Consider the following 16,488-nt stretch of genomic DNA (forward strand, 5'->3'; position numbering starts at 1 on the left):
ACAGAGAGGGACACACAGGACAGAGAGGCACAGGGACACACCTGATAGAGAGGAACAGGGACACACAACAGAGAGGGACAACTACACACAAGAGAGATGCACATGGAGACACACGATAGAGATGGACATGGACACACACAACAGAGAGGGACAGGGACACACAACAGAGAGGGACAAGGACACACAACAGATGGGCACATGGACACACACGATAGAGATGGACATGGACACACACGACAGACAGGGACAGGGACACACACAACAGAGAGGGACAGAGACACACACAACAGAGGTGGCAACTTGCCTCTTCTTACATCGCATTTCACACACTTCATTTTAACTTGAGGATATCAACTGCAATCTATAGCAAAAACTGAACATGACATTATTGTTGTTTTTATTCTTCTTCTTATTATTTGGTGTTTTGTTGCAAGTTATTTAAAAATTATTTTACTGCCAGAAGGGGCACCATTATTCACGATTTAGCCATATTAGATGGCGAACTGATTAATCTGGAGAATGAATGAATGAATGAATGAATCAAATGGTGGGGGTGAACGAACGCCCCGCCCCCGGGACCCCAGCCCCGCCCCCTCCAAACTTTCCACTTGACCGGTCAAAGGAGCAGCGCGGCTACAGAACGGAAACTCATTCTGCTCAGGAACTTTAAAAAAAAAAAAAAGAAAGAACGACCGAATTGGAATGAGCGTCGTCTTCCTCGTCGCCCCCCTTGTGTCGGTTGTAAAGATGATATCGAGCTTCATTTGCACCCCGAAAACACCAAAAAAAGACCGACTCCCTACTCACCTTCTCGCTCGCTTCACTTGCTTCATAAAAGGTACCAAGCTGACGTGTTTGATTTTTGAATAAGAACGAAAATCGTCCGTTCGCTACATTTATTAGAATGCTTGTTAAAATAATAAAATCTTCATTTAAACAGAGCATTTCTCCCGGTCGTGATGGTTGTGCTTCAGTCGTTAAAATTTTCCAAATGGGAGGGGGGGGGGGGGGGGGCAGTGGATTTTACACAAAATGTTTGTTAACTGGCGGCCATAAACGCTGTAATAATTCCATGTCGAGTTTTACGGCTTCCCCACGCTCCGCCGTCCTGGTGAATATTGTGATATTGCATTTTTTCTTTTTCTTTCTTTCTTTTTTTTTTTTTTTTTTTACAAGTTACTCGTCTGTTAATGTTCCAGTTAGTAAGTTTTATCGTCCACTTCTGCTTTTACTCCGCACTAGATCGCGCTGTTAAACCCCATCGCGCTGAAAAGTTTTTTTGCGTAACGGCGCAAAAAAAAAAAAAAAAAAGTCGCGTTTTATGGGGCTGCAGGTTGAGCTTTATTGATCTTCATCTGAGGTGTGGATTTTCACACATCACCGAGCATGCGCACGTTATTCTGCACAAAGCCCGCACATCAAAGTACAGCTATTAAAAATATCTATATAAATATCTATACAAATTCGTATTTATTTTTTATTCATAGAAATTCATAATTCATTTAAAAGGTAGGCGGGCTGAATGCAATGACACCCTCGTTTATTTTACGTCCTCTGATTTGAGATGAGTTCACACCCTTTGGTGGACCTTGGTATTAATGAATAGCTAATCAGCATCTGTGTGTGTGTGTGTGTGTGTGTGTGTGTGTTCAGCCCCTGAAGCAGTCCAGGCCGGTCTTGACCCAGCTGTCACTGTCTGAAACAGACAGGAAACAGCTTCCACTCACATGTCTGCAATATGGAGACCAGTGGTTAAAGCCTGATTATGATGATGATGAAGAACATGAAAACTGCGCCTTTGCATATACGGCGCACCACGTGACACCCCCCCCCCCCCCAAAAAAAAAAAAAAAAGGGATGGAATCGTGTGGTATGCTGTATCCAGGTTCCAGCTCTGATAATACATGTCCTCAGAAATGTCCTCAGACAAGCAGCTTTCTCGCAAGCTTCTGACACCCCTCCCCCGAGGACCCGCCCCCACGGCCCGACGCAAATGCATCCCGTCACCTTCAGTGGTGTAATGATCATGAAAACGGCGACCTTGATCTATGGGAAGCCATAATGGTACACAATGAGTTTCCCCTACGCACATCCTGGCGCAGGCGAGTAGACCTGACAAGCAGGCAAAAGCGGAAGGAGGGGTCCGAACGGGGTCGTTTAGGGGCCAATAATGGCCTGTGGGAGTGTCAGTAATGGACCCGACATCACCGGTCGGAAAGCATTTGGCCCGAGCACTGCCACTCACGACAATATGAAAATGCGGATTGAAAACACGGGGAGAGGTTGATTATGGAGGCGTGGCAGTGCCTGGGTGGAATTTTATTGCATACTCTGTTACCCGAGCAAAGGGAGGCGGCCGCCGTTTGGCCGGGATAAAAAAAAGCCTCGCAGCGGCCCCCCAGCCTGCCTTTCCGGACGTCCCGGACCCCCCACATCGCCGTGGCACACGCTCTGCGAAACAGTAAACGTGTCCCCGCTTCCTGGCACATTTAGCATTAAATAATTGTCACCCCTCCCCGCCGTCCAAAGCAGGCCACGGTGGGCCTGTGCACCGCGGCCGGCTGCATTTGTCATTTGTCACGACACTATTTTTGGAAAAATGCTAGGAGACAACACTACTTCGACTTCGCTGTCACCCGCCGTGAAACGTTTATAAATCACGACACTGTCAGGGGTCATGGTCAAACTTGGCAGGCGCACGTGCGCACCCCCATTCGCATGTTCCCGAAAAATGAGCGTTTTACAAAAATAGTTTTGCGGTTTTAAGTAATAAAATGTGCCACGTGTTAATAAAGCAGGCTCAAATGCCCGTTAATATTTACAGGAAACCGCTCGAGCAGCAAGCAGTAACATTTTTATGCTAAAATAGGATGGGGGGGGGCACAAGTCAACCCCCCCTCCCTCTGGAAGTCTGGGCAGGTTTGGGAAATCTGATGCACATCCAACAGCAAGCAGCGTCATCCAGCCCTGACAGCTTTTCATATTTAAAGCCAGTAAGGGTTTAATTACCAAATGATGACAGTGTCATATGGTGGCACGGCGGTGCAGGATATGTGGCAGACACAGAGTGACAGTGGGTAGCCGGAAAGAGGAGGGGAGAAAAAAAACAGGGGGTGGCGTTTGAAAATGGCTGAGACAGTAAAACATCTGTAATTTGCAATTCACTGGTGTTCAATGGTTGTTCATGGATTAAAGATTAAAAACTATTGTCTGGCAGATGGAAGAGAGCGAGAGAGGGAAGCGGCGGGAGAGGGAGGGGAGCGCCTAAGCAGTGCATTTACATTTGTATATGAGCAGCTCTGTTGGGATAATCACATGGAAAAAAATAAGCTGTCTCCATTACACACTCAGGGCAATGCATCCATTAGCCACGTTTCCAGATGCCGAAGCATCATCAGCGGCCTGTTATCTCACATTGTGCAGATATGCTTCTTCAGTGGTCTACAGCATGCAAACTTATTTGTTTAGGATAAAATCCAACACGCATCTAATGTGGTGATTTTACAGTGACTCTTCAAAGACGCAGTAACAACGCAACATCATACTCATTGTACGTTTTTTTTTTTACATGTTGTCAGCTATTTTTGCACCAAAAAGGGATGTAGACATGAAATATGAATGCATCAATAAATGAAAGAGTAAAAAATAAAACACCTTTACTTTACTTTACTTTACTTTGCAGACGCTTTTATCCAAAGCGACTTACAAGAGGAAGTTACCAGCAATTCTCATTCGATTTCTATAGAATTTTGAGTTTACAAAACTAAGAGCCCTGATGAGGCCTAACTTGTCAGCAAAGAGCATGCTCAGAGATTGTTAAGTGATAGACGAAGGAAAAATTATAATACATATATATTTTTGTATTGTTTTGTGCAATGTGTATGCATGTGCGTGTGTAAGTGTTAGATTTGTCTGAAATACTTTTTTAAACAAGCGGGTTTTCACCTGCTTCTTAAAGGTGGTGGTAGTCTCGGCTAGTCGAATGGAGGAGGGCAAGTTGTTCCACCAGCCAGGGACAACAACGGAGAACAGAGTTGATTGGAATCACCTTAATCTACGTCCACCATCAAATCCAAAACTTTTTTAAAAGGATGCTCCACACTTGCGCCCTTTGTAATTGTAATTAATTGTTTTGTCAGTCCTGCTGGGACTTAATGAGTCTGTCCTGTCCACAAAAAAAAAAAAACCTCTTACCAACAATGCCGGTCTGAAAGTTTTAGCGTTCCATGATGTTAATAAGAATTGATTTTATATTAATGTTCACCATGTGATTTTACTGGAATCGCTACAACCTTACCCACCTAAAAATGTCAGAAATTCAAAAAGGATATCTCAGATTCGCTAAAAGTTCTCCTGATGAATGCAGGGAGCGGCTATCAGGTGGGGTAATGGCCGGGCCACTGAGCCATGGCAGACCACCTCAGAGCCGTATTTGGGCAGGGAGAGGTCATATGACACCAGGCTCCTGGCTAAGGTGCACAGCAGCTCTGGCTTTCATGAAAGAGCCCGTGCCAAGGAATTAAAGGCCCTCTTCAATAAAACATCACTTTCTTTGAAAGGCGCACACGCTTCAGTTGCTCGAGTAATTGACTCTTTGACTCTTTTTTGGGAAGGGGGGGGGGGGGGGTGAATTTGCATGGCCTCTCCAAAACTGGCCCACCTGCATGGGCGTGGTTCCCCTCCACAAGGTACAGCGTTTGGCCACCGTAGACGCCGCGCGTTACTGTGCGCATTTTTATTCATCGTTTTTCTTTTTCCCCGCCGGGATGCGGCTGCTCGTCTAGCTGAGCCGGGAATCGTACGCCATCTTATACACACTTTATATTCAAGCGGTACAGGCTCCGGCCTCATTAATGAATTCATTAACATGTGCAATACAAGTGCGCCAGTGCTCATATCGCGTCCTGTTAATTTGGCATTCCGGCCAGCGTCTCACCTGTCACACTCCGCCACATTTTCGGTTAATGCCATATTCTCAGTTAAAAGGAGACTGATGGACAGCGCAGTTCGCACCTGTCCCCCTGATCTCCCTGCGATAATTCTCCCGCGCTGTGCAACATCTGTCACGTCGTGTGCGCCGCTCGCTCGTGGCCACAGCATCAGGTGAAGGTGTAGTGCGGTTGCTCCTTGATACACGGTACACATGGGTACCCCCAACAACAGTGCTCATTAGCAAGCAAACCGGGGCTGGGAGGCTGGGGCCTGGGCAAATTGGGCCGTGCATCACATGGGTAATCCCCGCCAGATTGCTGGCATATCAGAAGTGACATCACAAAGCCAACAAAAATTAACATCCCTAATCGTATGCCTGGCAAAACATTATTCTTCATGATGAGGAGCAGTCATGCCTGGCCTGGACTCATGGTGGTTCACAGTTTGGTCTCTCAAGCCAAAAACCAGGAAACCCCCTTCGATCTGGGTGGCATTCAAATACTCCAGTTTTTGAATTCGAGGAGCTGACTGGCGAGTCTTAGCAAACACTGTGAGTTCATTTGACCTACAGCAGAGAGCCACATTCTACAGCTTAAAACAGTAAAACACAACGTAAAGTATTTATCATTGAGAATACAGCTACATTCCCGACTAATGTAGAGAAAAAAACATAAAGGAAAAGCAGCAATAAATAGAAAACCAAGGAGGGAAAAAAAGTGAAATGGAGAAAGATCAATGGGAGGAGTAGGGAAGCTTGGCAGATTTAATTAATTGCTGCATATTAAAATGTTTGTTTACAGAAGTGAACAGTTACAAGAGGTCTGATGTTAATTAATTTAAAGCGTCCTCCCCCCACCTTCCCCTAGTCCCTGTGATGTGTCGACAGCAGACGAGGTAGTTTCATGGCAGGTAAGCCTACGTCTCATTGGATTTCCATCAATTGCTCAGAGGTGTGTTGGAAACGAAGATGCATGGTGCGCAAATTAGCCTGAATGTTAACATGATTGCAGATTAAGAATTCTAATTAGTATTCACAGCGATGGAAAGAGAGAGGCTGAATTATGGTTATAATGCAGGCATAATGGATGGTGCCATGCTTTGGACCAGACCAAGAAGGCCTTTCAACATGGGGATAATAAATTCAGTCAGCTGGCGGTGGTCCTGTTTCGTGACCAAACCTGACCAACCTTATTTTGTTCTGCAGTGTAAAACTCAGTGGCTCTCTCTAGCCAGCAGTCAAGGGGTCTCCTGAGGTCCCTCTCATGGACAATGATGTATTTAAACCCCTTCAGAGGTCAGATGGACTCTGTCCAGCACATCACCTGCAATCAATAGTGTTGGTAAACCAGCCTCAACCGAGAGGCTGTTAAGACTCCCCTTATAAACACATGGAGAGAGAGACCTGCATGGCCCATTGCGTTGTGAAAACCACAACCATTCCCAGCCACCCTGTCAGCCATTTTGAGAAGTGGAGGACAGCAGAGAAAGACATGGAGAACAAACAAAGAATGCAGAATATATAGATAGCTAGAGTGCTAGATAGATAGATAGATAGATAGATAGATAGATAGATAGATAGATAGATAGATAGATAGATAGATAGATAGATAGGACTGACACACCAAGATCAGGAATGAATTGTTAATTAAGGACATGACTAATTAATTAAACTCATAGAGTCCTTATTAGACATGTTCCATCCTGACAGTTGTTGAGGTTCAGGACCCATTACGCATCTACAGTACGTAAAGAACACACGCTGTTCAAGTGAAGGTGCAGCCTTCCACTGTAGCTTCTAACACATGTTTTTCTGCCCCTTATCACGTTTTACCTCTAATCTCAATTGTCAACCTCTCAAGTGTTTTTTTCCTTTTCTGTGCTAAATTGAAAGAAAAGCTATTTACCATCCAACACAATATGTTTAAAAGTCACTTATGCATGAAAAGCTTTATTATCAGTGATGCATGTATCTCTCTCCCCATCAGAAACTGTTATGAGAATCAGTGTGTTTATGTATTTTACAAAATCAGGGTGTACGTCTTGTTCACCTCACAAGAAAGTGTATGTTACTCTATTAGCCGATCTGCGTTGGCAAGATCTTGTCAGAAACGATTAAATGCTCTGAATAAAAGGTTTTTACGAGCTTGCTCTATTTGTAAGGTATTTTTTGTATTAAGTGTTTGTAGAATTAACACATTTCTAGTTTTCCTGTTCTATAATTATGGTCTAGATAATAATGAAATTTTACTAGCACAGACTTGAGAAAATATGTAACCACTTTTTGTGGTCCTTTGTTCTACAAAGATCATCAGTCAGATCAATGATGCTATCATGCAAAAGAAAATCATCAAATAATTAGAAAGATCACTTTCGCTGTACATTTTTTATGTAAATAAAATTTTTGTTAAATTCTTTAATTCATCTAATTCATTTAGCTATTAAGCATATATATTGTGTTTTGTAGTTAGTAAAAAACACCTAAAGAAAAAACATTTTGTACCTAAATATATTACATACTGTATATACAAGTATTTAAAAAGGTGGTTTTGAGAATAAACTTTGTTCAGTTGGTGCAGAGCCGTCACCTTACACCTTGAAACAAATAATAAAGAGAGACATCTTTTTTCACCTTAATTCACAGGTGTCATCAGAAAAGTGTGTGCAGGTTCAGACATGGCCTTGCTGCTTTGCTTGTGAAGGCGCTCAGAGCTGAGGCAACAAAGGCAGATGCTTTGGCGTGTGTCTCTACTGTAAGTGGTTTTTGAAGAATTGGCACAGTCATCCTAGGAGCACCTCACATCTCTCACAAACAAATGAAGGCCCAGTGCTGCAAAGTGAGATTGATATATCTCTCTGAACTTCAGCCCAGAATATTCAGAATACTGAAAGAGGTGCTCACCTCCCTTGGGGACCCATGGATGCCTCTCTCCTCCTTTTCCCCTCCATGAATAGGGAAAAATGGCCCCAGCAGAGTTTTCTTCTTCATCAATATTCACTCATTCATCGTGAATCATGGCAGTTGAAATTCTGGATGGGGCTGTGGGATGGATGGCCCTGGGATCCACTTTGTCGCAGTAAGGATGTCTGAAAATTGAGTTCGGATTTAAAATAGAACAGTGGCCAATTTTTATGGACTTTAGACACCGCCATACATTTCACTTAGTGATGGAAAACTTTTCAATTTGCCATGTGAGCTCTGAACAGTACCCAGCCATTTAGTAGGGTGAGGATGGATGTATCCGGTTAATTTTTTGTACCCTCAAACAACAGAATCGTCCGTTTGTTTAAACAGTGCAATTGTCTAGTCTGACAAATAGAAAGATGCATTAAAGGGACATGTGTTCCCCAAGAAACATGGTCTTGAAAGTTAATCAAATATTACTCCATGTCTCCCTGTTATTTTCCTTAATAGACTAATTCAATTAAACCCTGTCAGGAGTCAGAACTGTACACTGACCCAGAAAAAGAACAGATAATATCACTCATGTCATTACTGGTCATCAATGGATCCAGTGACCTGTTCCTGCATGGGTCACAAGATAAGCTAAACCCTGTGACACTGAAACAGTGGCCCAACTAGGGCTGCTGTCATTATCTGATGTACCTGGTGGTGTGTGGTGCGATCAATGTGGGTTTATAACGTCCATTGAAACCCATTTCAGTCAGATTAGTGGATATCAAAATGAACACAAGTGGTCAGGATGTGGTCAGCTATGCCTGTGTATTAAGGTCAGGAACCCTTGTGCACTGGTCATGTAAGGGTTTCACACCAGTGCATATTGGGTGCAGGCCCTTTACTGCCAGTGTGAATTAGCAACCCATTACGTTAATGATGTGTGGCGCTGTAAAACCAACTTCAAGAGACAAAACATCATCAATCTTTCCTTTTTTTTTTTAATCTAGGTTTCAATGTAGGCAGATGCTTAAGAGGTTTAATGGAAATGTTCCGGTCAACTGCAAACATTTACAACTGCAAACTCATGCTTTTACTTACAAATAAATGTGCATTTTCTAGACTTGTGTAATGCTTTATATTACAAATTATACCAAATTTGCTGCAAAATATAAGGAGTGTGATGGAAGAAATTAAACCCTTTAGGACATCAAGAGACCATAACCAAGAGTGCTGATGTGCCTGCATGTATCTAGGGGCAAACAAATCCCCAAAACCCAAGACATAGGGGCTGTTCGCTGATCCTTTCAGATCAGTAAATCAATAATATAGGAGCTACAAAAGAGCATTTTGTCATAAAATGCTAATTAGCCTGGGTCCTGACCTCCCTCTTGGCATTCCCAGTCTCCCATCTGAGGGCCAGGGCATGTCCGGAGTTGCCACTTAATGACGGTAACATTACACACTCAGTGAACATTGTCGGGCTTTTGTCTTCATTCACATCAAAATGAAGTTCTTGGGGCCGCGTTTATCAATCATGGTGGGGCTCCAGCTGTTCGCCAGTCTTTGGCCTGGCTTCAACAGCCGCGCTTACAAATCGTCTCTGAATAGCACAGAGCACACTCCCCACCTCCCCCTTTTGTCACTGTCTCCTGACAAATGTTTCTCTGCAGCCTTTTCCAGACATGTCCGACCCTACCTTCTGCTCCACACCATTCAGAGAGGGGGTTTCTGCATCATGCTGCTTAAGCAGGATGAGCTGCGCCAGTGTGGGCCCCGAGCTGAATGTACGCGAATCAGGGGGTGCATGTTTCATTCTTTCTTTTATTTCATATGCATGTTTAGTCATTTTGTAATAAATACATCTTCCAACTGTTTCTCAACACCTTGTACAGAGACTTGTAGAATCTCTTTATTCACATCAAAAGTGTTTTTAAAGGAGAACAGCATTGTCATGACAAATGCAACAAAATACAATGAATAAATTATAAAGAAAATGGAGTATCACATTCGCATAAAAAATATATGGTGTTTTTTTATATATATGTCATAAAAAAAAAAGAAAAAAAAGATGGATCAGTTTTCCTCCAAGGTCAAATGCTTGTCGCCCTATTATTCCTCTGTGGTAAAACCGTAACACTGACACTTCTTGTGGCATTTTGTACGTCCACAGAAGAAAGAGAGAAAGAGGGAGTGATAGAAAGAGAGAGGGAGAGAGAACGGGGGAGTGCAGGAGATACAAATTGATTGTTTGGCGGTCAGATCAGTCATAGTCATCTTGGGCGGATGGATTAATGGGTTTGATGGCTGTTGTAGGTTCAGGCAGAGAGACTGGCTGAAAACAAGAGAAATTGGTTTTAGCCCTCGGGAACTGAATCGATGTGAGTAGCATGTAAGCAGTGCACTGTTGTTATGAGGGGGGAGCTGGTGCCAGTAGACAAGTTTAACCTCTTTTTTTTCCTGGGATCATTTTTTTTTTCTTTAAATCCTGTGATCAGTATAGATCTTGTCAAGCTGTGTGTTCGTACATTGGGGCTCAGTTACACTCTAGAGTTTTACACTGTAGGATAAAAAGCTAACATAACAACAAAAAAACAAAAAAAAGAGAGAGAGAAAGCCATAACCCTCAGTGAAATAGTGATTTTATGTACGTGTACACTTACTGTATATTTATGAAACATTTTTACATATGTTTATATGCAGTTGTGGATTGAATGTCAAATGTAGACTGAATTTCAACATTAACACACCTACTTTAACACAATGAGCTGCTGATTAGATGATCAGGTCAAACAAATCTCAACAAGCATAGAAATATCTGAGAACGATTGCTGTAGACTTTACCCTCCTGTTCTAGCTCCCCTACAAGTGTCATCATTGTATATTTTAACAGTGTGTGTAAAGGTGCTTGGTTAATTGTTTAGCATTATTGTAATGTTGTGTAATGTATTTTTCTATTTTGACCAATTTCAGCTAATTAAAGGTTTTTTTTTTTATTCAAACATCTTCAGTAGTCTATTGAAGAATATAAGGGACTTATTACATTTTACACACACACACACACACACACACACACTATCCCATCAACTGAAATGTAAGTGAGAAAGATCTATATATACATTTTTAGTATACAAATTTTAGTAATAAAAAGTAAATAAAAGTAAGTAATAACCTGATAACACCAATCGAACACTTGGAACTATGTCAGCTTCCACCCCCACAGGCTCAATGCCAATCAGGGGCTGTGGGGTTCTTTGGTCAAGCAGATCCATTGTGAGTTAAAAGGCCATTTTACATTTCCTTTAACATTTTCTTTCACAGCGTTTAGTAGATGTCCTTATCCAGAGTGACTCACAAACAGTAGTTACAGGGACAGTCCCCCTGGAGCAACTCAGGGTTACATGTTTTGTTCAGGGACACAATGTTAGTAAGTGGGGTTTGTGGTCATCTGTGAGTATGTTGAACAATAAGCTACAACCATCCCCATACAATGCCTATTATGAGTGAGATGCATGCAAATGATGCTAAATTCATCCGTTTGGCCATGTGCTTGTCTTTGAGTACTGTGAATAGGACAGGCTTGTCATTAGGACAGGCTTGCCATTAGCATTCTGAGGTGTTGACTGAAGACTTCACACCTTGCGTTTTTCAGGTGCAGACCACCTGACCCTGGAGGGTCAACAGCTGTGACCGAAACAAATATAAGATATAAATATAAAAAAATATATAAGGAGATGAGTCCCTCTCATCATGAAACCCAGTCATTTATGAGCCTATCCAAGAGAGCGGGGCAGGATGTGCCAATGTGTGGATGCTGAAGGCAACTTTGCATAGGTGAGAATATCCATATCAGCCCATGTCCTTTATCTCTTGTACATGTTCAGGGGAGGCATGTTTAGTAATTGCTGGGCAAGAATCCATAATTCATGAAAATCAATTTTCGTTTGTATGAATCCTGGAAGTCCATGGCAGAGGATGCTTTGTAATATGAAGAAAAATGATGGGATTTGGGTGGGCGCACCAGCTGGACTTCTGGATGGAAGTCGGCTCTGTCGAATTGCTCCTATTATGGAAGAAATTGTGTTTTGTCTGCATGTGAAACCTGCTTAGAATGGAAACATGAATGAAATTTGCCCTCTGGATTATGACAGAGAGCCTGACTGTGGTGCCACTGAATAAATCCACCCACGTGGAATTTGGCTACATTAGCCCCTCTCCACGTGCCGTGGCGGCCAAATCTCCAGTGGGGCCGCCAGCGCATTTTCTCCCACTGCGCCCCAGTCGGACCCGCTGCAAAAATTAATCAACTCGCCACTCTAATTCTAAATATTTGCCACGTGTGCTGATTGGGGTCAGTGGCTCAATCCCGCATAAGGAACATGAGAACTCCCATCATGATTTATTACCAGGCCAGCCGCACATATTATTATGAAATGAGTTTATTAGCTTTAAATCTACCAGTAATGCATCGGTGTTTTAGACTCCTTCATGCAATTTTCAGGGAAGCAGGCATGGGTGACGGGAAGCCAGTGTAAAACACTTGGATGTGAAGGCTTTATGGTATAACACTCATATATGCTTAATCTGGCAGGGGATTTCAGTGAAGCACAAGTGCTACAGTGCCAATAAAACACAGAGAACAATGGGGAGCGGTTCTGCCCATGATTTGTATTTTGGGGTGACTGCTGAACTGCTTTATAAAAGGCTGTCAGACTTGCTCACTGCTATACTTTCACCAAACATCTGTTTTATTTTTCCGACATTCTTATATTATTATAAACAATATTATGCACAGTAGCGATGAACTGAGCAGAAATAAATTGGCCTTTTAAAGATAAATATGCTCAGTTGAACATAGTTGTAGGTAGTAATGAAAATGCATGTAATTCTGTCACTGGCCTCAGATTTCTTTGCCGCTACTGTATGAGGCAAGTAGAATCATTTAACCTACTCTCTCACAGACATGTCAGAGTAAAAAGTGCTCTGTGGTAATGAGTCGTGTGGCAACTCTGTAAGTGCGGGAGTAAATGGTGGCATTCCACCAATAATTCCTTTTGATGACCCATTAGTTATTATGGGATAGCCTGCTGTGAGGAGCCATGCGCTTGTTTCCACCAAATTTGTGTTTAATGCCCATGAGACAATAATAACTGCAGCCATAACTAGATTTAAAAAAAAAAAACTTCCTCACTGTCTCTCTTATCTCTGATTCATTCGCGTTGTTTTATGGCAAACAGCAAAGCAATCAGCTGGAGTTAAGGTGCAGATTGTAATTTTTTCCCAATTACATCCCATGTTTTTCTATTTATTTTTGATTTATTTTGAATGGTGAATCCAAAAAAGGGACAAATTAAGGTAGGTATCATTGTGATGTACACAATACAGTTACTGTTTCTATATGAGTACACAGGCACATAAATAACTTATTGTATATTAACATATTTATGTATTTTCAGCACATAGTTATATTCAGAGTGAGTGTGTGACAAAAAATATGAAAGACTTTAGATAATAAGAAGTTACCTTTCTTGTCTTTGCCATTTTTCTGACGCACAGACGTGTTTGCCACAGAATCCTGATCAACTTCCAAAGGCTGGCTGGTTGTCAGCTGCAGAATATATAAAGATAAATGGTATTGTGTTAAATTCCACTTAATGACAAATTTTTAATTTTCTGAACATGGTCATTTTCTGGCTTGTGAATCAAGTGTAAGGAGCTAATTACATGAGGATCTGAGCAAAAATAACTCCTCATTTTCAAGGATAATGGAAGAGAAATGTTGTAGATTAATGGCACTATTTATCTTTTTTAAATTTCTATCTTTCTCTGGTGATAGCTGCGTTCCCCAAGGAAAATATTCATAAAATGAAATTGAAGTCGTAACTTAATAGGTTATTAAAATTTTTGAGTGCATATCACTTCTCCTTTCGCAGCGCTGTAAATTTAAATTGAAGTTTGTGGCATTCGGAGTCACCAATGGAGTTTTTTTTTTTTTTTATGACGGCACAATAGAGAGGGAACATGCATCTTTGTCAAGAGGTATTTGCTATTCTAATTTTATGGCAGGCCAGATTATCAAAAAGGAATGTCACGGCGCAGGCTGCTGACAGCACCTCAGCCTTCAGCCATGTGTTTCCATTAGGGGACAGAGCCGTCTGGGGGTTTGTTCGCCCTATTATTTTCCATTTCTGCCTTTTATCTTGATTTAAAGTGAGGTGCGCCGCGTATTCCCTCATTGTCATTTTTGCTGCTGGTTCAGAGAGGGGGAAAGTCTTGGCAGCGTTGGAGGCCTCAGCAAAGGGACCGCTGTTCTCCAGGGGTGGTGTGTGGATCGGTTCAAGGTGGAATAACTATCTTTAGTCCTTACAGTGTGTGTATGTCTATCTGTGTGTGTATTTGAAAAGACACTGGTGAATGAGAGATGAGAGAATAAAAGAAGGTGGGTGAGCGAGAGAGTGAACAAGACAGAACAAGTGAGAGAGCGAAGGGATGGAAATGGAGGGGGGTCCATCATCACCTGTCCCAGACACATTTCCCTCTCCCCCCTTTCAAGGTCGGGGGGGCCAAATTTATTTATTTCCCTCAAAGTTACGATGAAATTTTACTGAGAACTTTGCTGTAATGATGAGGTAGATCAGCAGTCATAAATTTGTCTTGCCATTTGGTCGCTGGTGATGAACCATTTATTATTTAGCCTTCAAGGACACGCCGTGATATTTGTGCGGAAGGAGTATTATGTGATGATATCCATTTCATGGTGTCATACAACCCAAAGGGAGAATTAAGAGTAAAACCGAATAGGGTGGTGGCAGTGCTCAGCACAGCCTGATGGGAAATTATATGATAAATGTCAGAGGATATTTGTGATACCCTTGTCCTTTTTATGGTTCCTGTTAAACTGTTTTCTTTCTTGTACAGAGCGTCGTTGAAAGCCAAACAAACCTTACCTCGGCCATTGAATCTTTCAATGTGCAAAGAATGCAAATGGTGCTTGGGTCTGTAATTATCATTTAACTGTTATGATGTAATTATGTCCAGAATCCTTAATCATGTCTCAGACAAATGGAGCAGGGTGACTTACATAACAAAACGATATTCTTCATTGATTGGCTATTTAAAATACCCTCATGGTCCTGAAGGGTTGTTAATGATATGAGGCCACGCCTCATGGTGAGTGTCCCCTGGGTGCACTTGGCTACTCCTTGGTGGGCCGACATTTGGAGTTCATTAAGGGTCAATTTCCAGTAGCTGATGAGCCTCTTTGTGTCACTGGCACTAAAGGAGAATGACTGTCTTGTCACTGCAGCAAATGCCATTATATATGTCTTCAGCTAAAAAAAAACAGATCCATGGCATTATTTGTCATTAAGAAATATATGACCATATGCAGACCATTGGCCTCTTGTGATTTGTACATTTCTAATTTATCTAATAATTTCTAAAGGATCCAACCACACTTTATCATCTTTGATTTTTTTTTGTCTTGTAACAGAAACTGTAACAGTTTCTACTCCAAAATTCTGTTAACAGGAAACCTTAAAGTATAACATATTGGAATGCAGAGACAATCCTGACCTGTTTATGCACGCAGAGTTGATAGGCTGTCAGGCCCCCAGCTAGAGGGCCCAGAATGAGGGGAGCTATCCTTTAAACTGCCGAGGTGATATTTGCGGATAATAAAAGAAATAAATCAGAAGATGGGGCTGAATATTTCATTTGTTATCCATATTCCTTATGGGCAAAAATGATGCAGAAATGTAAAAACAGCAATTTCCCTTCTGCTCCTGCTGGAATTGTAACGTTGTTTGGGCTTCTTTTTTTTTTTTTTTTATGTCGGAAGACAAAGTGCATCTTTGCTTCTTCATTGTCTGCTGTGACTCTACCAGGGATGTTCTAATAATACCATGCATTAAAAATGGTCTTCAGTTACATGTAGATTCCTTTTTTCCTCCCCTGTCTGCCTGTCTTTCTTTTTGTCACCCACAGCATGTGTTTCAGGGACAAGTGCTGCATTTTGGGTTGGGGTGACCAGCACTTTGCAAGCAAATGTCCTTCATTTAGCATCACCTTCCTCTCTGCGTTCCCTTGAAAGGTGCCTCCATCAGCAGAACAGTGTGGCGGGCGGCGGTGAATGGGCTTGTGAAGCGATTACAAGCGCGGATGGCAGTCATTCAGGCCCCCGAATATGACAGTGCATCCACAAGGAGAGTGCCCGGGTGGCATTAATCCCAGAGAAATTGTTGGCTTGGAGGAAGGCATTGTGGAACAGATAAGATGATCTTCATAATGTGCACTTAATCAGCGGGCCGTCAATGAGGCTCCCGGTATTGCAAAAATTGAAGGGAGTCATTTGGAAGGACGTGAACAATCACAAAGTGTACGGGAAGACGTGCGCCTCCTCTAACAGCCCCATTGTCATGTAATGCGAAATGTGTTTTTATTACCTTAATATCTATCCTCACACGACATCCAAGCACATAGGCTGAACATACTCTGCTTTCTTCTCAAACAGTGCTGTCAGGATGTTTGACATCACAAAGCGAGGCTGCTGCCGCGGTGCCATGGTTCTCGATGGTGGCAGTTCAGTGGCACCAACTTCGAAGGACAGAAACACACTCCTGCTGAATAAAATGCACCAGTTCGCATCTTTACTAAAGTCATTG

This window comes from Denticeps clupeoides, chromosome 8 (assembly GCF_900700375.1).
Source record: "Denticeps clupeoides chromosome 8, fDenClu1.1, whole genome shotgun sequence".
In the NCBI taxonomy this organism is placed as follows: Eukaryota; Metazoa; Chordata; class Actinopteri; order Clupeiformes; family Denticipitidae; genus Denticeps; species Denticeps clupeoides.